Source organism: Pelodiscus sinensis, chromosome 14, assembly GCF_052426305.1.
Source record: "Pelodiscus sinensis isolate ZL-2025 chromosome 14, ASM5242630v1, whole genome shotgun sequence".
In the NCBI taxonomy this organism is placed as follows: domain Eukaryota; kingdom Metazoa; phylum Chordata; order Testudines; family Trionychidae; genus Pelodiscus; species Pelodiscus sinensis.
Genome location: NC_143065.1, coordinates 30,188,309 through 30,215,533, shown reverse-complemented (window position 1 = coordinate 30,215,533; position 27,225 = coordinate 30,188,309). Strand labels below are relative to the sequence as shown.

Here is a 27,225-nt window from a genome sequence, read left to right as displayed (position 1 = left end):
GAAGGTGGCGGCCTCTCTCCCACCCAGAGAAGCTGCTTTGGGAGAAGGGTCAGTGTTCCCCACACCCTGACCTTGGGGTGAGCGTACCTCGGTACTTTAGCATTATACGCTGCCATAGGACTGTGAGCCAGCGCGTGCCCCTCCCCCCCCCCCAGCCAGCGCAGCCCCACGCGAGGTTCTCAGCGTTGTTGCAGCGTCTCAGACAAGTCTCAAGTTCAAGTCCGCGCTGACGGGCTTTGCCAGGGGATTCTCAGCTCCTTTCCATCCCCGCCTTTTGTTCGCCTCTGACAATTGCTCTTTATCCCCCCCGCCCGCTCGCCCGCCCTTCTGTACTTGGCACCGTTTAGCAGCCTGACTGCAAACTTAACAGCCTTGGTTCTTGGTCTAAGCACTCAAATTACCCTTCTTTCTACATATCCATATTCCCCGGGTAGTGCGCGTCTCTCCCCCATTCCCTGCTGTAAGGGCTCGGGGGTGCCATGCCAGTCCCCTAGTGCACGATACAGGGTCCCTTCACATGGGGACTCAGGCGCTTGCTCTCAAAGTTAAGCTTCCAAAGCACCTAGAGACAACTTGCTGCTAAAGTCCGTAAGACCCTGTACTAGCGGGAGGAGAGAATAAGCACGAAAAAATTCGGCAGCTCTTCTCTCTGGGGCTCCCCAAAGCCAAGGCAGAGCCGGACCACACTCAGGTAAGAAGAACTTTGCATTTATTTGTCTTTTTTTTTAGAGGGGGTGCCTCGCTTTCTGAGCTCCAGACCGGCTTAGCTTTGCACTTTCCGGTCTGCGGAGCTATTTCTGGGGCTCCCCTCCCCCCTTCAGTTACAAGCGATGCACCCATTTTGCATAAATCAGAAGTCACGGGCGGTTGCTGTTTGGTTAAGTGTCACACTTTGACCCGAAGCCGGGTTCGCGAGCTGATGCTCTAATAATGAAGTGTCTCGGTGACATAATGGCCGCGGCTACAGAAAAAAAAAAAAACTTTTCACCCCTTCGGTTCAGCCAGACACCTTGCAAGAGGCTGGTGTCACCGCGCCAGTACCAGTGGGTCCGGGGCAGCTCGCCACGTCCTCTGGCTGCTGCCAGGGGAAGGGAGAGCGGGCGGGAGAGGCGTTAAGGCTCAGCTGTAGCCGAGTCGTTACAACTGGGAGCGCTCGGGAGTCGGTACACGTGGCAGTACAAGGTTCCCAGGGCGCTTGGTAGGGCAAAGACTTTCCAGGCTTTCGGCTTCTTCTGCCTCTCTCCGTTTCCCCATCACCGGGTTAGGAGCTAGCCACCCCCTGCAGCCGCCGCAGCTGGCAGGACTGTCCTGAGGACAGATGCTCGCAGCCAGCCAGGGAAAAGAGAGTTTGTTTAAGCAAAGATCGGTGCCTTCTGGGAGGTGGCCGGGATTACCTGGGCAACCGGGAGCCCAGCGCTGCGTTAACCTTGGTGCAAGCCACACGGGACGTGTAAGCGAGTGGCGTCTCTAACACCCCTTTGCTTAGACAAGCCCGGCTCTCCCCGCCGAGCAGCCCGAGGCGCAGGAATCAGGAGAGCATCAGGAGTTCCGCGCGCCCTCCTCCTCCACCGCAAACACAGCTGGGTGCGCAGACCCTTGTCAAAGTCGGAAGCGACATAAACAGGGGCCACGCAGGGACACCCCTCCCCTCCGGAGAGAACCGAACCAGGATAGATCGTGGGAGGGGGGGAGAAGCCGCCGGAGCGCACTAGAGATCACGGCGCGCCTGCATTTTCTGCGATCAAGAGCGAAACCAGCGTCTCTGTAGCCCGAGGTTGCTTGTTTGTTTCAAAGGTTTGCACACAGGGGTTTGGAGAGGGAGACAGTCCGGGGGAGTGACGGTAGCTCGCTAGCGGAATAGGGCACCGAGGGGCACACAATACAAACCGTTCCCCTATTGCTCTAACGCGGAGCCAGCCTTTCAGTGCGGTTATTGCCCAATACACCACCCGCCGCACGCCACAAACAAACCCACACAAGGCCGCATATTGGCAGCTAAAGACAGGATCCTTCCTTTTGGCCATTTAACCCCCTGGCTGGGCTGCAAGCCCCTTCCCTGCTCCCACGCCAGTCCCACTGAAGTCAGCTGGCTGCCCCAAGACGGCGGTGACAATGCAGAGCTGGGAAGGTTCCTTGTTGGCTCAGCTGACCCCAGCCTGGGACAGAAGCTCCGACATCAAGAGAGCTCAGAGCGCCTGGGGTTCAGCTGAGTCCAGTGCAGTAGGGGGTGCGCAAGGGTGCGCATGTGATTGTCATCAACTGCAAAAACTGGGGAGCAGAGGCCCCCCGATCAGCCCGTTTTTCTCTCCCTTCTTCTTGCGGCCCAAGAAGGAACTTCTGGGCCTTACTCGCTCCGTATTGGTGCCCGTGGGCAAGGCACGTGAGAACAACCGGGCTGCTAACAACTGGAAAGTAAACCCGGCCCTGTTAGTGGCGCTGCAAAAGATGGCTCCGGCTTGCTCTGCTGAGGGTAGGTGGCACAGCAAGGCAGGGTTAATGTAACGCTAGCCCTGCATATGCTCTGGGGCGGGGAGTGCATCTACACGTATTTAGGCACAAACATCTACCCACAGAGACACATGGGACATACTCAGACAAATGCACACGACCAGCTACCTCCCAAAGACACAGACACACGTCCTTAGCAACACGCTGCTAGAGGTGACATTTCACTGTTCCAGCCTGGTCGGGCACATTGTACCAACAGAGCCTCACCGGGAGCCAGAGACCCGTGAACACTAACGAAGATCTTATCTGTCTCGGTGGGAGAATATTTGCTCCTACAGTGGACTTTGAGGCAGGGAGGGGACATGGACTAGGGAGAAAGAACAGATGCGATTGCAATCCGACTAATTCGCATTTTATCAAATAGCAAACAAGCAGCGCTAACCCGCAAGCTGGAATCTGGGGGATGGCTAAAGCTATTTAGAGCGCCTGCATGAATGGAATCTCAGCCGCCTGTAATGCCCTGGTTACCCCTGGAACAGCTATCGATCCTTACACCTCGGCTCAGCATTTCTAGTTGGTCTCTAGCTCCTTTCCTTAATAGCGTGTATTTGTTTTTAAAATCCCAATGAGCAACTTCAACACAAAAACCATCTACGGTGGGCTTTATGAAAGGTGGCATTTGATTGGCTGGCACAGATGATGTCTGGCGAGCACTAAAACAACCTGATCGATGGAAATCCTATAGACCGATCAATACAGCTGGATTTTCCCCATTCACCTCCCTAATATTCTAGGAGAGTAAAAAAAATAGTGATGCCAGGAAAGGACCAAGAAATTGTAACATCCCTGTTCATAGCGTCAGCCATCAAAAAAGAGAAAAGGAAAGGAAGTCACGAAAACACTACATGAAGATAAACCAGTAAACAGGACCGTCTGTGAGAAAATAAAGAGTAAAAAAACAAACAAACAAACAAGACTGAGTAGGGGCAGAGGAAGAGGAGACAGACATGAGGAAGTAGGAGGGCTTGAATGACTAGTTTTAAGAAAATTACTAACTCCAAAATAACCTCAGATAGGGAATAACGAATCGATTGTAATCTGGTTTTAAACGAGTCTGTTTCGTTAAACACTTAACCAAAACAAAGTGAGTTGGGATGATTTGCATCCATTTCATAAGAGCAAACCCCACAAAGTAAGAAAAGTGGCTATGTTAGCCCTTCTGGGCCATGGAGCTAGACACCTACCTAGGGAGTGAGGTTACAGCCACAGTTCCGGAGACGATCCGGAGTTACAATATCATACTCAATCACCACCATAGCCTCTGGCCATGTTCCGGGATGGACATTAGGTTGTTAAAACAAATACAGCGCTAAAATTAAATCGCCACTTACTTCCGGAGGCATTATGTGTACAATATATTCATCTTTTTAGGTGGAATATATGTCAAGCATAGACACATTTCAGGAGAGGCAGTATACTAGTCAGTATAGTCACATTTCTGAGGTATTATAGTGTACATTTCCCCTACATTTTGGGAGGGATTATATGACAATATTCCCATATTGTGGAATGGATTATATTATACTATATACCCACATTTATGGGATATGATTAGGTACAGTATTCCCACATTTTTAGAGGGAATTAATATGAATAGAAAGTTCACATTTCAGGAATTATGTTGTACAGTATTCACACATTTTTGGGGTAGGGTATATCTGTAGTAGTCCCATATTTCTGGAGTGGGTTATTATGAACCATCTAGCTATAATTCTGGGGCGTTCCAAATTCAGTGTTCCCACATTTCTAGGTGCATGTATCCTGTACCGTGTTCCCACATTTCTAGACAGATTCATCTGTAGAGAGATTATATAGCCATTCCTATAGTTCTGGGCTAAGAGTTCGCGTGCCGTGTTCACACTCTTCAAAGAGAGGAAGTGAAAGGGGTACAAGCCATCCCATTTCCGGGGAGTGGGGCTGACTCATGACAACACTTCGGTGTGTGTGTGGGGGGGCGGTTGTGGCGACTGCACACATCTCTATATGCGATCAATTTGGCACCTGTCGATGCACGTTCCTCTTTAACGGTGACTTTGGCTAATTACAAATCTTCCTTTTAAACTAAAGACGATGGAATAGAACATATTTCCCAAATCGATGAATGAGTGGGGGCGCACGGAGACAAGCATGACAGCCACCCCCTGGCTCTCAGAGCCTGGGATATTACAGCCTGTTCCAATTAAAGTGTGCAGGTGTGGATCTGGGCGGGGGGAAGTCTGGACCATGGCATCCGAATGCCTCCCTCTCTACCGGAAAAGTCCTGTACCGTCTTCATTGCTAGTGGGACTGGTGGTCACTGAAACGGACAGGAATTCAGTGTCATGTCTCCCCCCAGTCGAATAGACAAGATCCCGTTTCAAACTCCAGTGAGTTTATTAGCCCTCTCCAGAGACAGATCTGTTCCTCTGTAATTCCCATATGCATGTCTGTTGTGGTCTATCCATGCCAAAGGCAGGCAGTCGTCTTTTGTTGCACTCTGAGCTATGACTCAGGCTTGAAATCTCAGCCGAGAGGCACGTAGAGCTCGCGCTTCTTAAACAGAGCAAAGAGCACGTTACCCCCAGTTATTTAGTCTTATTAAACCCTCCCCCGGGGGGGGGGCACCCAGAAAGCCATGGCATTTCTGGGAGCTTTACTTTCCCCCCAAATGGCCTTTCAGGTCTTGAAAGATCAAAGGGACGGTGCTATTTTGGAGGAGTTTCCTTCTAAAAGCCAGCATCTATTTTGCTCTTTAAAACTAAACAAGTCGAAGCTTCCCCAAATTTCCGGCCTATTTATGCAGGGATGGTAGCGACTTGGCTGTAATTGTACTTATGGGATCGCAGGTCTTTCCCATGGAAAGAAACTGGGAGATCACACGGCGTATTATTTTCGTGGCACACGCCCTTAAAACACTATTCAACATACAGAGAATCTAGACGCCAAACACTTGAAACGCACTGTTAGGAAAACAAAGTAATGCTGCTGCTTTGAGACCACGCTGCAGAAGGCTACGAGACAGAACTTCTTCCAACTCAGGGACGCGCCGGTCACGAATTCCTCCGTCCTCAGCGCTCCCTTTCTGCCCCCTTGTACAATGTTGGGTGGGGGGTGGAACAGCTCCGCTGAGCTCCCTTGGGGGCAGAACCAGACTTCCCTGACTCCAGTAGAAACAGCAAAAGCTGCAGACCATCCTGCGCTCCCTTCTCTTGCAAGGCTTGGGGGGGGGGGGGTAGGGTGGATGGAAGCCCTGATTGGCTGCTTTAATTACAAACTCCTATGCTGGGAGGGAGCTGCACCTTGTAGACAACCAGCTCCTTCCAGTCAGATCAGGGATTTCTCTTCGCAGATGAAGACAGAGGCCCGGCTACGGGATGCTTGCTGTAGGAAGGTGCACACCTCTCCATCAGCGGTGTGATGTCCCCTGTGCGCCTCCTGTACAGGGGCGAGCAGAGCCCTTTCCCCTCCGAGGCAGCCATTTTGTAGCAGGTGCCTGCTGCCGTGCCAGGCACAGGGATGCTCAGGCGGGGCTGCCGAATCAGAACACGCGCAAGGCTGCTCTGCCCTCCCTTCCCCCCCCCCCTTGCAACCCTTCGAGCCCTGCCTCCTTCCCCAGCGCTTGCAGTGGGGGTCTCCTTGCGGTGCCACGTTGGGAAATATATTACCTAGCTCCTTTCCCATTGACAGAGATAAACATGCAAATGAGGCGATTTGCATGCTATTAACATACAGGCAGAAGGGGGATGGGGTGGTCTGTGTGCGCAGTGCAGCGTGTGGTCATGCACAGCACAAACACCAGCCATTGCTAGAGGAGAGGGCAAGCGGCGCCGACAAGTTCCCGCGTCGCTTTCCTACGCTCCTATGTCCCCATTTCTCCTAGGAAAGCGCCTTCCTGGCCAGGCTTAGGGGAGGCCAACGTGGCTGGAATGGTATTACCGCGACAGCCCAGCAGACACGGCGAGAGCCCGGTACTGGGAAGCGCCAGGAGGGAGAGCTGGTTCCATCACACCCCAATGGGGCTGCGGGGGATGGCAGCCTCCCTAACGAGCAGTGAGCACTGATGGCTCCCTGCTCAGCACCCCTCGCCCTTTACCAGGCCTTTGCTTTCCCCAAAGGACCCCGTTCCACTGCGCCTTCCTGCAGACCAGCGAGGCGCTGGCTTTGGAAGCCATTGTTTGCCAGAGGCTGGCAGCGGACCACAGGGGATGCATCGCTCGAAGATGCCTGTCCTGTTCATTCCCTACCACTGGCTCCTGCCCCAAGCCGGGACACTGGGCCAGGCGGACCGTGAGCCTGCCCCGGGGTGGCCCAGGGTTCTCCTGTCTTAAAGGGCATCGCCGGGGTTTGCAGCTCAGGCTTCCCCTTGCTTGCTCCTGGGTGCAGGGGATTGTCGCTCGGCCTAGCCAGGCACTTCCCAGCCACAACGAGGGGTTTACGTCCCTTCTCGCCCTGATTTGTGTTACTGATTGAAGTGCTGCTTCTTTCCCTAATAAGCCATAATGCGCATTAATTGCGCCGTTGCCGATTTAGCCTGATTGACACCGGAGCCAGGGCTTGTAGACGGCCTATCGCGGGAAGAGCGCTCCTGACTGGCACGGCTCGGTCCCGGGGAATTATTCGGGAGAAGCGTTCGCCGCGGTTCGTAAGCTCGCTTGTCCGACTACAAAGCCCCTAGCGGCGGGGACACCAGCCGCAGCCTGTTCCGAAGGATTAGAAGGCGGGCGAGGCGCAGGGGGAGAGGAAGAAGAGAAGCGAGTAGGGGAGAGAGCGCTGGTTCCGAGGCGGGATGATAACGGATTCACAGCCCCTGTTGGAAGAACCGTGGGCACAGGGCAGGAAGTAGCACACACACGGGCACATTGTGCGCACAACTGCAGCACACGCTCAGTGCACAGACTCACTACGAGCACTCAATCCCAGGGCCCGAACTCAGCCCACAAGGGCCCGTCGGCACACAAACGCTCCGCCATCACCGCGCAAAGGCTGGACGCGTGAACTGACATGTGCACCCACGCACACCACATGCAGACGCGGTGCACGCGAACGCACACGTAGGCGAGGAGCGAGAGCAGAAAATAGACTGCTGCGTGGAGGGGAAAGCTTGCCAGGCTTTCAGCGTGGACTCCTTTCTCCCAACGATTCCAGAGCGGGGGAAAACGGGGCTGGCGGATTCCCCTCATATACAGTCAGATATTGTTGCTTAAATGGGGGAACACCTTCCCTCGAAGGCACATAGATGTAAAGAATACACCACTCGGAAGGGGGTTGCACAAGAAAGTTCTTTAAAGGGTCCGGAGACAAAAGCCCAGCGAAAGTCTCACTCCCCTGGAAATCTACCCAAACGCCCATCGTGCCTTTTCTTTCTCTCCATTTTCTTAAGTCACCGGTTTCCCCAATCCCAGTAAAAGGTCTTTAACACCAGTGCCCAATCGGGGCTTTCTCAGCAGCACTGTGAATAGGTGCAGATTGGGAGTGGGGCGTTTCGAATTTCTTCCTAATTAACAGGAATGCTTTGCTGGTCTAAGACCTCCAGTTAAGTGGAATTGGCCCCTAATGAAGAACAAAGCGCTGATGTCTATGTGTGTTCCCGGCGCTAACCTTCCATTAACACTCTCCCTTCTACACGGCTGCATTCTTTGTGCTCCCTCTCAGCTGCACCTGCTCAGGCTTAAGTACCTTGGCAGGCAGAGTACACAGGCTATTTTAATAGCAAGGCCGAAGTACCTGCTCATGAATAAACACTAGCCCCCATTTAGACGGTACTTAGCGCCCATTGTGCTGGGAAATTGGCCCTTTTCTTAAAGTCCCTCCAAACCAATCCGCGATATTCCCGTGTTTTATATATCTCCAGAAGCAGCGGGTCTCCGTGTACACACACGCTGTAGCCGCTTGTGGTAAAATAAACCCGCTTTTCTTCATTTAAGTGACTTATTTAACTGCTGTAATAGGAGAGTAATAAAGGGCAGCAGTTCAATAGTCGCCATTTATTTATCGGAATGTTATTAAAGCAGCTGTCCTGTGGAATAAGGTCTGCAGCGAAAAGATCTTCTCTTCTCGCTCTCTGTCCAGAGATTGTCTGTCTCTTCCTATATGCCCTGCTGTCTGCTCCTGCTCTCTGGCTTGCAGACGCATGTGTGCATGGCCACGCGGAGCACAGTGCATTTCTCTCCCGTGTTAGCCAGTGGCACTGAAAACTTGGCAGCGCAGGTTCCCAAACAAACGCATGCAGTCGTGTTACCGAGCCCCAATGACACCGGGCAGACTCGCTTGTTAGCCATAGTTCGGCGGCCCCCTTCATCCTCAGGTTCTGTTTCTGAATCCCCGAGGCTTTTAAAAAAAGACAGGAACCTTTAATGCCCAACTGCTATTGCTTCGCTGCATAAAAGAGTGTGCTGTAAAAAGTACAGTGTGTGTGGAGGGAGGGAGGAGAGATGGGGGGCCGGAGGGAAGCAAAACATATTACATAAAAGTAGGAGTTCTGTAAACACGATACCCCGGCATGTAGACGGTTGGGTGAGATTAGAAATGGGGAACTTTATACTTTCTGAGGATGGATTTGCAATTGACAACTATAAAATGCCTATAAATATCAACACTGTGTTGCGGTAATATTATATTGTACATAGAATATTTTGGACAGCATACACACACTCACAGACACACACGATCAATGGATCTGCTCCCATGAGTAAGGTGAGAAAGATTTACGATATAATCGGTGTACAGAGTATGCAATAAATATACCGAAAATATTTTTATCTTTGCATTTTTTTTCCGCACACATTTGCAGCTTTCCTTTAGAAATATATTTAGTTTGGGTGTCATGTGTTTCCATTGCAAATACAAGCTGTCCTGGCTTCCACTAAGAAATAAAATTGTAGAAGCCCTTCTATGTGTGCTAGAAAAGAAAGCATTCAATAGGCGATATATCTATTTTTTAAAAACCCAATTTTTAGAGAAAAAAATCACGCATTTTTTCTAGGTCTCTGAATTATACTACGCAACTTCCATAATGAATCCTTGCTACTGAAAATATTTCCAGAACGAATTAATATATTATTATTATACGTAATAATAATTCCACCTCCTTCTAAGAAATTCAGTATAAAAACGAAAATTAGACACAAGGATTTTTAAGTGTACCTGAAATATCATTTTCACATGGTCAGAACAGCTAGCTGGGTAATAACCAGAGTTTCTGTCTTTTTAACAGACAAAATATTGGGTGAAACCTGCAGGCGAGGCGTTTAGTAAAGAACAATGTATAGTTTTGGTGTGAATAAGTTATGGGACTAAGATTCTGTAAGACTGTTAATTTTAAAAAAAATCAGTCTTGTGATACAATTCGGTAAATACCAGACAAAATGGATCCAGACATACTAACCTGTAGACAAATACACTGTAACACGTGGACATTTACTCTCACACACCCAAAGAGACACACGTACTGTGCATCGGCGCAGCCCTCCTCCAGACACACAATAGGACAGATCCTGCTCTCCTTACTGACGCAAAACTCCCATTGATTTCTGAATTTGACTGATTCAGCTGCAATGAAATCAGGGTATGGACCCGTATCTACAGTGAAACAGATCCTTGAATTGGGGGAGTAAACTCAGTTTTCAAGGTCTCAAAGTATTATTATTAAAATGTTATTACAAATAAGGGAGTGGGGGGATATGTATAGTAATAAGACTCGGTTCATTAAGCTAGTGCACGATCTCTTTCGAAGACCTGTGTATCTGGGATTTTGGTTCAAATCTGATACCACAATCTGGTGCTATCGATTTTCGATCGTTCCCACCAACAGTTCTCATCTGCACCTTTTTCCTCCTAATTTGGTGAGATTCAGATGAACAGTCGCCCCAGAATGCATAAAGCGAATATACTCTTTATTAACTGACATGAACGTCTGATTGGAGTGTTTGTGTTGCTCCTTCTTCACCAAGGCTGGTGCCAAGACAGGTAGCTTCGTTATTGTAACCCAGGAAAGTATTCCTGTCGCCCACTAAACTTTCTTATCCGGTTAACAATGGAGAGAAGATAGACACAATAGCGACCCAGTTCTTTTGTCGGCGGGCCGGGACAGGGCGCAGAAGAGAGCAATGAGAAAGCACGATATATTTAAAGGATCCAAATTAACAGCGTCTCAGACCCTTCCCAAAATGTTTGCATTTCTCCCAAACCGGAATATAACTGCTTTACCATAGCCGAGAGTTCACACGAGTCATGATTTTTTTCCCCTCTGGGGGAAAAATATAGAACATCAGCTTGTATCTGCAACAATCATTCTCTCCCCTCTCCCCCCTCCAGAACTTATTTATAAGATATAATCACCCTGTTATGTATAATATTGGAGGCTTGGTACCACTGTATATTTATAAATAGCTGATAATATTACATTAATACACTAGTACTAGATATTAGAGGCACCTCACAGACAATGCTACAGATGGTTATAAGCAGATCGGTTAGAATATGCCACATAGGTGGTTTAAACCTACCTAGTATGCTCTATAACAAGAGATATTTCTTACACCATCTATTAATCCTCTGTTAACTCTTTATAAACTAGTTGTTGATACAGTAACGTGTGATCGGATTTTTTCTAGATAAAAATGCCTTTGGGCTGCCTGCGTTGTAAGGTTGTTGTATTTATCACCATGAAATACCACGCCTGTAATTCTGCAGACATCGTGCTTCCATACTCAAGCCCATCTAGCTGCCTGGCAGTGTAGAACGAAAGTCTCGTGCCCCAAGTCGCCCGAATACATCTCTGCAGCCAATCCCAAGAGCCCGTGACCCGAAAAGCCTTTGCTAAGATTGTCAGGAAATAGATTGTAGAGGAATCCTCCTCGGGACTTTCCGGAGCAATTTACTATCAGCCTGCTTTGGGGGAGAGGTTCCTGAGTTGGGAACTAAGCGGTCGGTAGGAAGGTTAACGCAACATTAGTAACTATTTCTCAAACAGATCCTGCTCAAACCTCCTGCCGAAATATGTAGTCTGTTTAACTAATGTAATTACAAAGCCGGACTTTTCTTTCTTCCGTTCTTCCCTCCCTCCCTCAGTTTCTGTCCCTTATTAGTGATCTAGTAAAAAAAAATCATGTCTCTGTAATTGTTTATGCTGGACAGATATTGGATTGCCAGTCTATTGGAAATCTGAAGGGATGTCTCCCGAAAAGCCGGTGGGTTTGGTTTGCTTAAGCCACACCAGGCTCAATGTCCAGGGACCAGGTTCCTCCCACCTGTTGTAAAGGTAGAACAAGAGCCCCCTTTCCTACGCCGCCCGTGGTTGTGATGAAAGGAGGGGGACGACTGTTCTCCAGTCTCACATTCCAACTGGAGGGCGTACGGAGCGGACTGCGACTCCGTATTCACCCCCTGGGATACACACCACAGTGCGCCTCTGCCATTCAGCCGTGCCGAGCACAAGCGCCTTTTCTCCCTTCCCCCAGGAAAACACAATATTTTGATTTGCTCTTCAACAGAGAGGTGTGCAGCGGGGGGAAAGCCGCGGGGACAAATACGGAGAGTCTCCCAAACAGCCCATTGAAACAGCTGCTCCTGGCGCTGGCAAGGCTGGGAAGTTTGTGTCTCCCCTGCAAGTCCCCGTAGGTAGAGGGAACAAGGGGGCGGGGAGTGAAGGAAGTGGGTGGAAGGGCCAGGCGCGCTGGGCTGGGTATATTTTTAGGGAACTGCTAGGAGTTGAGTAACCTAGAGCAAAACAGCAGGGCACAAGGGTAAGTCTGGGAAGAAAGCCAGCCAGCCTGCCAGCCTGCAGCTGAGTGCTCAGGGCCGGTTCCGAGCGGTGAGAAGGGAGCTGGTGAGTCTCTAAGGTGCCACAGGACTACTCCTTGTTTGATACGGTACAGCCTAGCACGGCTCCCCCGCTGACACTGTAGAGAACCAGTTGCTGGCCCTGACTTGAATCGCAAATGTGTGTTTCTGAGGAAGAAACATCCCCGGGAAAAAGCGGGGCTACAGACTTCGCGCTACTTGCCTGCCCCTGGCTTCCCGGGCAGCCTGCACAACAGAACCTTCTCCGGCTCCGGTACCACCAGCTCCTTCCCCTGCAGCTCTCTTTCGGGCCGGGCTGGCTGCGGGAAATGCGGACAGGCCCTTAGCTCTGCCCGGCCAAGCTCCAGCCTTTGCCTTTGATTCCCATGGCTCCAAGAGTTGTCTGCCCTCCCGACACTCGCTCCCTGCTGCCCACGGTCTGGGGACAGGGCAATGTCAGCCAAGACTGGGAGGGCCCAGCCTCGGGGCCCTGTCAGAATCTGGACTTGAAAGCTAAAGGGGCCTCCTCTCGCGTCCCACGCAAGCTCCTACAGCCTGGGCTCCGCAGCTCCCCGCCGAGGCTGGGATTCTTGGGCAGCTCTGGGGCAGCGGCTGAGGAGTCTGGAGGGGGGCAAAAAAGGGTGATACACCCAGCTCCCCTTTGCCCCAGTCCGCCCTGCGCACACGCGGCTGGGCCTATCAGCTTGGAACCCTCCCTCGGCCATGCTTTCCCCGCCCGTTCCCCGCTTTCCCCCCTCCTTGTGTCGGGAGAGAGGGGATCCCAGTCTATCGCCGGGGAAAGGCAGGAGTCGTTTCCCTCCTGTCCAGGGTGCTGAAATAGGTTTCTCGATTGTTGGGCGCTCGCAGAACGCACCCACGCACCCACCCACCCACACGCATCCTCTCTCTCTCTCTCTCTCTCTGTCTCTGCCCGTCTTTGTGGGCTTCTAGTGTTTGGACGTGCAGAATCCCAACCTTGCCCTTTCTAGAGGAGGCGAGTGAGTGACAAGGCTGTTCGAGAGGAATATTGATTTAATTAAGACATTCCAGGCAAGCCTGGTACTAACACTGACGTCTCAGTGACACTGTAACGTGTGTGTGTGTGGGGGGGGATCCTTGTTCAGATTTCTTTATAAAAGCTCTTTCCTTTCCCCCCACTGCTTGGGAAAGTCCGGCCTAGCTCTGCTGAGTAGCTTTGGTTTTAAATACAGTATTCGTAGAAACTTAAAACATTATCAGTGCTAATAACTGAACCCGGGAGAGTTGTGTGCACAGGAATTTGGGAAGGCTGAAAACATCCAGAAGAGATCCCCCAGATTATTTTTATATATCAATGTCATTGTCAGTGAATGTAACAATAGACTTCTAGGGTGGAGGTTAGCATGGCAAGCACCGCGCATGCGCTGAACAATAGCGCTAGCTAAGGGCAGGGGACCGAGCTTTTTCAAGGGGTGATTTTTACACCTATTGCTCTGCAACCGCCTTGTTGCCTGTTGGCACCGAAACCGTTGGCTTTCACCCCTTCCCAGAAACAAGGGCAACTACACCCTGCGCGCGCATTTCCTGAGGGGACGTGTTCCTCCAAAAGGGACGCGTCTTCAGGCTATTCCGGGGTCTGAGAGGGTGCGAGCAGAATTACTGCTGGGAACGGGGCACCTCGCACATTTTGTGGGTCTTGTCAAAACCGCAAGGGCGAGAGGAGTCGCCGCCAGGACAGAAAGGACAAGAGAGGCAGTAGAGACAAAACAGGCGGGAATGGTGTTTCAAAAGGCAACGCCCGTAGTCCACGTGTCGTTGCTTCTGAGGAGTGAACTGATGCAAGGAGCAAACGGACCCCACCTAATCCCGTAGCACTAAGGTTGCTCAAAGTTTGCTCTTGTAAATTTCTGGAGCCAGCCGACAATATAGGAGTTAATTGGCAATCAGGGCCCACACTTGGGAATCTTTCTTTACTCCTTATTGTCCTTGAATGCATAGTTGAAATATTGGCAGGATCTGCTTGGATTAGCTATTTTCAAACCGCTATATATACTAAATTAACCAGGAGCGTTCATCTGGCTTCAAAATTCAGCCGCACCATTTCCTATCTTTCAGGGTTCTTGCCAACTCGGAGAGCTAATTGCAATTCTACCCACTTTATTACAATGTTCCTATCGTGTAGGTTTGACAGTTGGTGTTTTAACTATAAACCATCAACTAGCACCCGACAAGGAACTCAACTGTCTTTAGGCAGGTGCAAGATCCCTTCACATCTCTGCCCAGACTTCGGGTTCTCCCACCCCCAAACTACAAAAAAGGCACCATAAAGTCCCTAAAAATAGCTGGGACCACAGGACGCCAGCAGTCATCTTTCAGCCAAATGAAGCCTGAAAAACTACTTGTCGATGAGATACAATAGTGAGCAGGGGTAACCCACCTTTAATGTGACCCCTCTATATTTAATCACAGGCACTGAGTTCTGCTGAATGGGATGACTCAGACGTAGATTCAAGTAATGAATTAACGTGGGAATTAAATAAGAGCTCAGGCAATAAATAGAATAAGAAGCTAGAGATCGTGATATGTAAGAGTGCCTGTATGCTTCCCAACACAGAAACCATTACTGTAGCTATTGCGCTTTCTGTCTCTCATCCCTCCGCCTCCCCGTATTATTTTATGTACCCGGAGGGCTCACTCGCTGGATGACCTTCTGACCGCACCTGGATCTGCCTTTTACATGTTCTTCTGCTAATACTGCTTTGGTTTTGCCCTGCATCCAAACTAACCACCCTGAAGCAGCTGCCATGAAACGCTCCTGGCTGCCCCTTCTCAACTAGCACCTCGGGAAAGGGGGGGTTGGGTCCCGGGCAGCAGGGAGCTCTTCGGCCCCCAATGTTCTTCTGACAACCCCGGGTAACTCGAGAGAAAGGGCGACCTACACGCGGATGGAAGATCATTTTCCAGGTCTGCTGTCCCAGGACAGACGTTTGTAGACTACCAGGCATGGTCGCCCTGAGACAGCCTGCAGAAATCGATTCGAAAGAGCTCCTTTGCATGCTTATCGGGAGGGAGGGAAGCCACCCTAGAGCATTACATTGCGGCCAAGTCAGCAACTAAACAACGGAATAGGCGTGAACAATCGGCGTTCTCTCCTCCGGGAACAGACAAGCTCGAATCCGCCATCTCCCGAGCTTCCAGGGACTGTTTACACATCTCACGCCCAGCTGACAAACAGCTCAGCCAGTTCCTTCGCAGTGGAGAATGCGAAGCATGGACGGGGCCAGGATGTCAGCCCTTCCTTCCTGCAAGGAGGAGGGGACAGAGACTCTGGGCGATTGGAAAGAGCCCCGAGCCGCTCCTGTAAACAGGCCGGCTGCGGCTGCTGGCCCCTGATTGTAGGTGTGAGGTCACGTGAGCTGAGTTGATGACTTGTTTTAATTCGTGCAATTCTTCCCTGATTTTCTGCCTGTCACTGGCAGCTGAATAGCGGGCCCGGCTCTGCAGCGCTCCAGACAACATCCTCTTGTTCCAGGCGAGCATCCAGAGACAGAGACATTGTTGTGTCTCTGCAACAACCTCCCCCTCCCCCTCCCCCAGCAGGCCTAGCGAAACTGCCCACGAAAGATCCTGATACTATAGGTTTGTGTTAGCCACAGGACTCCTCCTTGCGTTCTCAAGGTGCACCTTGGTCTCCGAGGCAATCCAGCCCACTCTAGGGCTGGGATAGGGGGGCAGCTCTGTTTTGTTTTGAAAATAGTTGAGGCTGGGTGGAGAACAGTCACCCTCCCACACCCAAAAAACCCCCCAACCCCAACAGGAATTCATCGCTGGAGGCGCGTGGGGGAGGGAGATTTGTCAGGAAATCCTTGTCAGGGGATCGGGCGGTGTAGACGAGCTCTGTGCAGGGGAAATGTTCCGGGTTGAGGGTGGGGAGGAAGCTGAGTGTAGCGATGTGTGGATTGGCAGCGGCTCATTAGGCCGCTTCTTAATCCCTGGGCTGACTCACCCGCTGAGAGTAAACCGAGAGCAAGGCGAGAGAGTGGGTCTGTCTGGGTGCCTGTGTGCTGGTGAGGATGTGACACCTGGTGCGCGCGCGGGCGCGTCTGTGTGTGTGTATGCGCGTGTGCGGGTTTCTGTGTCCCTGCGTTGTGCTTGCTCTCTGAGCTGCGCACGTTCGCTCCCTTTATCATTTCCACGGGGGAGGGATTGACGCAGCGTGTGCAAGGTGCCGCGGGCGCTCCAATGGGCTAGCGACGTGGCGCGGTCCGGAGCTCTCCGCCCCTGTGTGCGATGGCAAAGCGGGGGCCTCGAAAAGTTTCAGCCCGGCCCCTGCTAACTTTGGGAAAGTTCAAGAACTTGGCTGTCCTGACCCCTGCAGCCCAGCCCAGCCCAAACAGCCGTGTCTGACTCCGAATAGTTCATGAGCCGCAGGGGGAGGGGGGAACTTCTCGGGTCTAATCCCCTGAGCATCGTTATAACGACCCTTACGGAGGAGTAGGGAGGCAGGGCGGCAATTAGCTATAGAGCTGCTCGCCTTGCAAACAGAGGGGCTCGGATTATTGCAAATTCATTTCTATTTTCCAGGCCAGCGCTTGCATTCTCGGTTAGCATAAGAATGGAGCCAGGCCCTGTGAACTCCTCCGACCTCCTGACCCTTCTCCCCAGAAATGAATAGCAGCACTTTCCGTCCTCCCCCCGCCCCCAGCCTCTCCGCCAGACTTGAGCCATGCCTCAATTCCTAACCAGGGTAATTTAATATATCTTAAGCCCCTAGCTGCTTTATTTTCGCTCCTTTTTTAGTTTGTTTTAGGCATTCACTGGCTCTCACCCCATCATTAGAGCTCCTTATTTGACGGATGTAAGGAGCTGCTATGAGACTACAAGTCTCTTTTTATCTTCTAAATAAGCTGTGCTTCCCTGTAATTAGAATGGTATTCCCAGCCATTGAGTCCTTTCAGGGCTGCTTAACAAAAAGCTTGCAGGGGACGAATAATCCCAAACTATAAACTCCACGTCCAAAGCAAATAGCCTGGAGTTTAAAGGAGGCCTTGGCAGCGCTGGGCTAGCAAGTTGCAAAGCCCAGACTGAGGGACTGAAAAGGAACCGGCTTTGCACTGGGCTTGTTTAAAATATACAAAGAGAGAGAAAGAGACTCACATCAGAGCTATGCTATACACACAGACACCTATGCTCACCCACACATCATACACACACACTTCATACAGACATGTTATATATATACACACATCACATACATCACATACATGTATGTTATATACACACATCAAAGACCCATACCTACACTCACACTGACACATATACAATACTCACACATGAACGCACATACACACATCATGCTCACAGACACATGCACTCATATATTTTACACACATTCACACATCACACACACATATGCACTCACACATTGCACACACACACGCATACACAATATACACATGGGCACATATGTTATACACATACATACACACAGACACGCAACATACACATGCTCACACAGACACCTAGGCACATCCACACACTCACACATATGTACATATCACACTTAGACATGCACACAAGATCACACACACAGATACATCTATTATACACACACACACTCTCACATCATGTCACAGACATATAATACATGCCCACACAGGCATTTATTATACACATTCACACTCACATGTTATATACACACTGAAACATACAGATTCCTCCTCACACAGTCACATCAATGACACTCACCCTTTCACATACACACAGAGGCATAAATACACATATACATCCTTAGGGATCACTTTTTATACACACACAAGCTCTTTCACCCGCTCGTACAGGTAATACACACTCTCCCTCTCTTTCACACACACACATCTATTACACAATACACACAGATTGAGAGCAAGAGAGATATGAATAAATCATATCCTTCAACTGCACAGGGCTTAAATTTGTACTTGGGGAATAGCTATTTAATCCACTCGGCCAGTAAGAGGTCTATGTATGGAGATTAAAAATTAAAAGGAGATTCTCAAGCAATATTTAAATAAGTATTTTTCTAACAGCTATTGTTTGTAAAACGTAACAGAAGCTGGAAAATCCTGTTCTTTTCTTTGCAAGTTCTGCTCTTTATTCTTCCTCTGCTCTGAAATGCTGAGGATTCTTTGTCAGACAACTTCACTTTACAGTAGGTCTTAGCCTGCCAACCAACATGGTTTGTGCATTAGTCTCAGCGACCGCTCATCACTGGTGCTTTGAGAATTGCGCGATTCTGTCAAACATCCAGCAGCAGGGGAACAAGACGTTGCATTTTGGTAGGCCCTGCAAAAGCTTGTGTCATATTTAGCTACTCTCTCTCTCTCTCTTTGCTAGAGCCTACAAGGGGTAGACCAGTGACACAGCATGCAGAAGTTGAGAGTCAAGAACTGAGACGTACTTAGGATTTATGGGGGTCTCACAGTACTATTAAACTATTGCCCCCATGCCTGATGGCAGCTGGGGAGGATGACAATTTTTTAGAGATGTAATTTTTAAAATTTTCAGCAATGCACTGATGAAATTGTTTAAATAAAGCAAATTTTAAACTAAGGTCCTTTTGACTAATACAGTAAATTCAAGAAACTGACAGTATATACCTTGAGTTGGCACGTGCCAGCTAAATGGCTTTGTTGACAATTGAAAGGCTCTTCACGTGGTCTGGTCATAGGTCTGGCAGGCCTTTCAGTTAACTAGATCCTCTCAGGAGGAAGCAGAGGCACAGACTACAGATAGGAAGAGTGGTGGGTGGACTTTAAGACCCAGGGGTGCCCCAAATTTTTGGGTGCCCTATGCAGCTGGGTGTTCTGCATATGGGTAAGGATGACCCTGCCCTTAACAGATTTTGAAGATATGGGAAATCGGGGTTGAATAACTGGGCAATGAATGACCATTAAAAAATAAGTAACTGAGCATCTCCTCCAGTATGGCATATCATGAGTCAATTAGGCTTCGCAGGGGAGAGCCAGAGAAAGAGCTGTGTTTGGCTCTAGGCCCAAAGATTGCTAAGAGCTCTGGACCAGTAGGGCCTAGAGATACCAATGTTTTCTCCTTGTTCTCTACAGTGCCAAGCCCACAGGGCAGAACAGATTGATAACCAGTTACAATAATAACTGATCCATTAGTGGCAATGTACATCAACCCCTGCTGACTTCAGAAAGAGTGAAAATACTGACACATATATGGAAATATGCCTTTTACAGAGCTGCATATGCTCTCTGTGTCTCTAAGTCACAGGGAACCTCTGGGTCTTGGACACTGACAAGAGATTTCCCATTTACTGGGATTTTTACCTTTATGAGTTGTATTTATTTCCTTTCTCCCTAGCTCGGGGTCATAAAAACAAGCAACACAGCAGATGCCAGCTAAAACGTTGTCCTGGTATCACCTGAGGCTTGGTCCCCATCTCCTCCACAGAGTCTGGTCATATAGGGCCCTATGTATATGGGTCTTCATGACTGATGGACCTGTGTTAATCGTTAAGAGTGACTAATTAATCAGAAAGTCCCCAGCAGGTACTTGTGGGCTGCATTCTTCCCTCCTGACCTGCCTCATGGTAGTGGGGCAGTGTAGGGCCTAGGACCATGGTCAAATGGCTAAAATACACTGCACTGCACTTACCTCCTTTCACTACACCTGACTCCTTCCACCACAGCAGGACTGTTGCTGCAGTAGTGCTGTCACTGGTCTGTGGCTGCTGCTGTGCCCTAGAATCCTTTCAATGGGAGACAGGGCAAAGGCAGATACTGATTTATGATGTATATAGGACTAAGTGTATCCTGTGCTGTACAGTGACAGATCAATATCTGATATCAAGCACTTGCAGCAAAGGGCCTGCAGTCAGAAAGGACCAAGGAAGACAGACAGAAAGGGGGAGGGGAACATCCCACATCCTCTAGTGCTGCAGCCCCCTGCTCTGCACTCTTTTCTGCATGATTAGGTAAGTGTCCTCTGATGGGTAGGCAGGACAAGGAGGTGAGCAGGAAAGGGCTGGTTGGAAGAGGATAGCACTGCACCATCAGAATTCTTTTTAGGAAAGAAAAGTGATTATTCACATGGTCTGGAAATCATAATACACTGGGCATTGTCCTGAAGCTAAAAATGGAAATGTGTGGACAAGACAGAAAGGATATTTCTAATTGCAAGGGCAATTAGGCCTTGGAACAGGGTAGAAGACATCAAGGCATCACCACTAGAAGGAGGTCAGATAAAAGATCAGCTAAAGCACTAAAAAGATGAATGTAAGGAAATGTCCAGGAGACCTTTCTATGGGGCCTTATGCACTGGAGTTAGTAATAGGTATTTTGCATTTTAAAAAAATCCTGATGGTTTTCCTCTTTCTACTTTAAATATTACTCTGTAGGAGAAAAGACACTGCATTATATAACCTTGTGTTATATTCATTCTAATGGCCTGGCTCCAACCAGCAGAAGTGGGGCCTTTCTGAATTATACTTTCTCTTTTGCATACAGAAATCAACCTTTTACTCCCAGGCTCCCCCTGTATATCTCAACTCTGAGGTCTCACTTTCCCTGAATGTGCAGAGCTTTCAGACTCAGGGCCAGGAGAAAGCGGGTATAACTGCTCATTGCAGTTTGCCAGGAGAAATTCAGCAGTCATGTCAATGTAAGTGGTAGGATGAATGGAAGCTGGTCAGGAAACAAGGGTGAGCAGTAAGGCAGAGTAACTTGAATAGATAAGGAATGGAATGTGAATAATACAAAGAATATTATAATTAGGGTTGTCAAGTGATTACAAATTAATTGCAATTAATTACATGATTAAAAATAATTGTGATTAATCGCACAATTAATCATTCTGTTGCATAATAATAGAATAGCAATTATTTAAACATTCTTGGGTGTTTTCTACATTTTCAAATATATTGATTTCAATTACAACACAGAATACAAAGTGTACAGTGCTGAATTCATATTTATTTTTATTGAAAATACTTGCACTGTAAAAAACAAGAAAAAGTATTTTTCAATGGACTTAATACAAGTACTGTAGTGCAATCTATTTAGCATGCACGTTGAACTTAAAAATGTAGAATTATGTAAAAAAAATTAATGAATTAAAAAATAAAACAACGTGCAATTGTAGATCCTACAAATCCACTCAGTCCTACTTCTTGTTCAGCCAATTGCTCAGGAAACAATCTTGTTTATATCTGCAGGAGATAATGCTACTCTATTATTTTTTTACAATACCAACTGAAAGTGAAAACAGGTGTTCGCATGACACTATTATAGTTGGCATCACAAGGTATTTATGTGTCAGATGTCCTCAAGATTCATATGTCCCTTCATGCTTCAACTCCCATTCCAGAGGACATACATCCATGCTGAAAACAGGTTCTGCTCAAAAATGATCCAAAGCAAAGATGATTAATGCATGTTTATTTTCATCATCCAAGTCAAATGCCACCAGCAGAAGGTTTATTTTCTTTGTTGTTGATTTGGGTTCTGTAGTTTCTGCATCGGAGTATTGCTCTTTTAAGATTTCTGAAAGCATGATCCACACTCTGCCCCTCTCAGATTTTGTATGGCGCTTCAGATTTTTAATCCTGTGGCTGAGTGCTGTAGCTATTTTTAGAAATTGCACATTAGTACTTCTTTGCAATTTGTCAAATCTGCTGTGAAAGTGTTTTTACAAATAACATGGGCTGGGTCATCATATAAGATGGCTATCACATAAAATGATGGCAAAATGAAGGTAAAACAGAACAGAAGACATACAATTCTCCCTCAAGCAGTTGTGTCACAAATATAATGAATGTGTTATTTTATTAATGCACATCATCAGTATGGAAGAATGTCATCTGGAATGGTGGTCAAAGCCTAAAGAGGTATACAAATGTTTAACATATTTTTCAGCACTGGATACAAAAGTGCTATGCAAATACCTGTTCTTACTTTCAGGTGTAAACAAGAAGCAGGCAGTAATATCTCCCATTAATGCAAACGAACTTGTTTGCCTTAGTGATTGGCTGAACAAGAAGTAGGACTGAGTGGACTTGTAGGCTCCACATTTTTTTGAGTGCAGTTATGTAACCAAAAAAAAATATCTACATATGTAAGTCACACTTTCCTGGTAAAAAGATTGCTTATCAGGTGAATTGAAAAATACTATTTCTTTTGTTTATAATTTTTTACAGTGCAAATATTTATAATAAAAATAATAATATAAAGTAAGCATTGTACACTTTGTATTAGTTATAGTTGAAACAGTTATAGTTGAAATCAATATATAGTTATAGTTGAAATTAATATATTTGAAAATATAGAAAAGACTATTAAGACCCCATAGACAGGATTTGGCCCAATGAGTGTTATTTATGCATTCATTATAACCCTATTTTCCCCTGCAGGATAACTAAAGTCCTGCTGAAGTTCAGCAGTGTATCCCTATCCTGTGAGGCAGAAGTGGGGGGCAAATCTGAGCCACTAGAGGGTGAAAGAGTATCTACCAGCAAAATCAACTAATAGATCAGTGTAACAAAAAGCAGCACACTCTGTTTTAACCCCGTCCCAATGCACATGAAATCTAGTTCTTTCCTCTGGCTAACAGGCATCACTTCAATCACATTCATTTCCCAGCTTATCCACATGCCAGTTATGCTCTTTTGCCACTTATCCACTATTATATATTTCCTTAGAAAATTACCCCGAGGGCCAGTCCTGCAAGCCCCCATGTGCAGCAGTCATTGAAATCACTGCACAGTCTTTTTATAATTATTGTGACCCTTGCAGACCAGGTGCCAGCTCATGCCAAGGTCCCCAGGTCTCAGTGGAAGACTGACAAGTACACAGCTGAAAGCAAGCTATCTTACCTGGCATTTTTAACACAGGTATTAGAATTATAAGAATAGATTTAGATGTTATGCATTTGCAAGTTGCTAACTACATTCATTTCACTTATAACATCTGCATCCCATCTAAGAAGGTAATAATAGGGTGTTGGCTTTGTAAGCCCCTGAAACTGTGAATCACCAGACAGGAAAGGGACATTAACTGATGTAAAGGGCTGATCTCTGACAAAAGTGGATACAACCTGGCCAACAAGGAAGGCCCATTCACATCAGATGTACTACAGTGGAACATTAAAGAGGACAAAATATTTTGTTGTTTACTCATCCCAAGCCATGAAGAGTCAGTTCCTTCCACCAACTGAGCTTGCAGCTCCAAGCAGAGTGGAGGAAGGGAATAAAATCCCCCACCAAGGAGGTTTGCCAGGAGAAATTCAGAATCTTTATGCTCCTTAAAACAGGACTATGTAGCACTTTAAGACTAACAAGATGGTTTATTAGATGATGAGCTTTCGTGGGCCAGACCCACTTCCTCAGATCAAAACTTTTTGATCTGAGGAAGTGGGTCTGGCCCACGAAAGCTCATCATCTAATAAACCATCTTGTTAGTCTTTAAAGTGCTACATAGTCCTGTATTTTGCTTCAGCTACACCAGACTAACACGGCTACATTTCTATTACTATTCTTTATGGTGCTTGTACTTTGAGGGGCAAAGATCACTAAACATGAGCAAAAGAGCCTCAGTACTTATCCTAGGATGGGGTTAACCCTAACGAATATACAGCAGTAGTGGGAAACCTGCGGTCCAAGGGCTGCATGCGGCTCATTGTGGTTTTATGTCTGGCCAATGAGATATTTTGTTTACCATTGCCCACACGCAGGATTGCCAGATTCTGCTGGTTTTCATCTGCATAACTTTTTCTTACCGCTATTGCAAAAGTGAGACTCACTTAAAGCAAGGGCATGTGAAGTGAGATGCGTGCTGATTGCACATGACGTTGGCTGTGAGAGCTGTGTCCTCCCTTTGCAACCTGCCAAAGTGCTACAATGGTTTAATGGGCACACCCTGCGAATTCTAGGTATGCAGGCACATTTAGGAAAACTACCCTATCCTGGGAGACTTTCTTGATTGCGACAATCTGGAGGTCCCCTGAGATGAAGGAGGGCCACTCATGTGGCCCACTCGTTAGCCTGGGTTGCCCGTCTCTGACATACAGAGCTTACTTACTGCAAGAGCTTTAATACTTTTTGAAACTTAAGATTGAAACTAATTTGTGTGTATATATGCTTCCCTGCACCTTGTAAATAATGTTCTTAGTTACTTTTCCTATTAATAAATCTGCATGTAGCTTGTTATAAGGTTATCTTACAAGAATTGTCTTTAGTGTAAGACTCTGCTTCTGCCCCCCCCATTGGGGTTCTAGGTGGCCAGACTTGCTCTTGGGGCTCTATTCCCGACTCTGCATGCAGATTTCTGGCCCAGAGCCCAAGGCTCCACTGTCAACCCCACACCCAGGATTCCAAGTGCTGTCCCTGCACCACAGGCCTCTGCTCCTGGCCCTGCATCCCCCTCCTGCTGTGACACCAATCTTAGCCTCCTTACCCTGTCTGGGTCACCCACGCCCCACTCCCTCTTGAATGGAGGGCATGGACAGGGTAATGGGGCTGGGTTTCAGCATCCCTACTATTAAAAGTGTACCAGCCTCACTGAGAGTAGAGCCCATACAGAAGTTTGCATGTGTGTGTGTGTGTGTGTGTGTGAATTAATGAAAATTTGGATCAGTCTAGAAAATACACAGCTAGGAAACAACTGCCTAGAATATCTTCGCTGAGTGCCTATAGAGATGAGTTGCTGCATGTTGAACAGAAGTCAGAAGCATTTTCATACTTAGAGTTTAACCAATACTGCAAATACAGAAGATGTCACCTCTGAATGCCCTCCTTAGTAGATGAGTGCCCTCTCTTTGGCCCTATGTATGTAGTCCATATAGTCTCCGTAAGGTTATTCTATCCTTATAACAGCTGTAGTAACCTGCAACTCACATTTTCTCAAAATAAATATAACTACAGCAAAAACATTATGTTAAAAACACCATTGCAGCAAAATCAAACACTGAGGCTGTGTCTAGACTGGCCAGTTTTTCTGGAAAATCAGCCGCTTTTCCGGAAAAACTTGCCAGCTGTCTACACTGACCGCTTGAATTTCTGCAAAAGCACTGACTTCCTACTGTAAGAAATCAGTGCTTCTTGCAGAAATACTATTCTGCTCCCATTCAGGCAAAAGTCCCTTTTGCGCAAAGCTTTTGCGCAAAAGGGCCAGTGTTGACAGCTCAGATTTGTTTTCTGCAAAAAAGCCCTGATCGCGAAAATAGCGATCGGGGCTTTTTTGCGGAAAAGCACATCTAGATTGGCACGGACACTTTTCCGCAAAAGTGCTTTTGCGGAAAAGCGTCCGTGCCAATCTAGACACCCTGTTCCGAAAATGCTTTTAATGGAAAGCTTTTCCATTAAAAGCATTTCCAGAAAATCATGCCAAGCTAGACGCAGCCTGAAAGATTAGCAAGTGCCAGGATTACAGCTGTCCATGCAACCTTCATTCACCCTCCTTGTATGGATACATTAGCAGAGAGTCTTTCCTGACATCATGTAAGAAGTCTGTGACTGAGCCAGGAATAGAATCCCTCTCTTCCAGGTCCCCACCCCAGAGTGTTAACTACAGCAAACCAGCCTTTTTCTTCTTACAGACCTCTGTCTCCTGCACAGGCCTTCCAGTGCACAGAATGAATCAGAGTCCTGCAGAACAAACAGCCTATGATCATGTAGTTAAAGACTTTATCCTAATGCAAAATTGTGCAATGTTACTCAGATGCCTCCTTGCCTGTCTCTTAAGTGTGTGACTTCAGCTTCATTGCATTCATCACTTGCAGAGATTTTTAAAGAGAAAAAAACACCCTAAATTCCATCATGTGCTACTGTCTTGACCCCTAACCCCAAAGTGAGAGCAGCATTTTTAGGTCTATCTGGTTACACATGTAAGGGATTGAAGGGCCTTTAAACCCACAGCTCTGAGCTTTAGCCTTGAGCTAAAGGCATAATCCAGACTATTAGGCTCCTACTCTCTATGGTGCGTCTACACTGCGCCCGTAGCTCAGAATAAGCTATGCAATTTGAGCTATGCAAATTGCATAGCTTATTTTGAGTCAATTTTGCAATAGCTTATTTCAAAATTTGGTGCTGTCTAAACAGCACTTATTTTGAAACAAATCGCTATTTTGAAATGTCCCTTCCTCCTTGTGGAATGGGTTTACAGGGACATCGAAATAGCGAGCCCATTATATTTCAAAATAACAAGTTTGGTGTGAAGTCATGGGATAGCTTATTTCAGAATACTCCGGTATCCCAAAATAGCATTGCAGAGTAGAGGTAGCCTATAAGGCCATGATTCACACATTGCTGTGGATTATATGTCTACTGAAGTGACAGCCGAAGGCTATTGGGAAACAGGATGATGTAGAGTTGAATCCTGTTTCTAGCTGAAAAAATGCTGAGAAGAGGCCACAGGGCCTGGCAATATTTTTGCAAGCTGTATAGATGGTGGTGGAGGATACAAGGAAAGAACATTTGCTTCCAGGCTCCTGGTATTATATTTACAAGTTTCAGAGGGGTAGCCCTGTTAGTCTATAACAGGGCTACTCAATACGTGGCCCATGGGCCACATGTGGCCCACAGCCTGTTTGTTTGTGGCCCACGGTGCGGTTTGGGTTTACACGGATCTCAACACGCAGCCTGTGGGTGGGATCCTTTGAACATGGACTCCACAGGGAACATGCTCCACAATGGCAATTCAATATGATCATCTTCTGTTGATATGTGTTTTAGTAGTTAAATTCCTGGACTGTCATTGCTCATTAAAAGTGCTGTCCTATGGGTGGAAATCGGGTAAATATTGCATTTTATTACTATCAGCAGAATTGACTTAAATGGAGTCTGTGTGTTGTATAGTCTTGCCTTAATTTTTGTATTCATGCCTGTCAGTGTGAAAGAATCTATTTGCATATATTTGCATATAAATTTGCATGTATATGCAACCACAGTTAAGTTGTGGCCCTCAGTATGTGCTGTATCATTGT

At 47.5% G+C, this 27,225-nt stretch overlaps 1 long non-coding RNA gene across 1 annotated transcript in view; it reads left to right on the top strand.

Moving 5' to 3' along the window:
• Positions 1-248: 248 nt before the first annotated feature.
• The window catches only part of LOC149523601 (uncharacterized), a 68,041-nt gene continuing 41,064 nt past the window's right edge, over positions 249-27,225 (top strand). The window contains exon 1 of the long non-coding RNA XR_016350669.1: positions 249-691. This is a non-coding gene — a long non-coding RNA (uncharacterized LOC149523601). The remainder of the gene's footprint in view (positions 692-27,225) is intronic.